Here is a 202-nt window from a genome sequence, read left to right on the forward strand (position 1 = left end):
TATAGCATTTTCAAGGCACTTTCCCATAGCTACATACATATCTTGCGCCCCACTTTGACAGTTTAACTTTGTTTAACCTTTTGCCACCCCGGCATCACCCTGGCGCCATCCTGGCGGTTAAGTGAGATTTAGGTTTAGAAGAAATTTAACTTTATTTACATTTCCTTCTGCCTCAGCCTCCCTCAGTTTTATGGTGGGGAGG

This window comes from Enhydra lutris, unplaced genomic scaffold (assembly GCF_002288905.1).
Source record: "Enhydra lutris kenyoni isolate GAN:26980312 unplaced genomic scaffold, ASM228890v2 scaffoldscaffold53, whole genome shotgun sequence".
In the NCBI taxonomy this organism is placed as follows: Eukaryota; Metazoa; Chordata; class Mammalia; order Carnivora; family Mustelidae; genus Enhydra; species Enhydra lutris.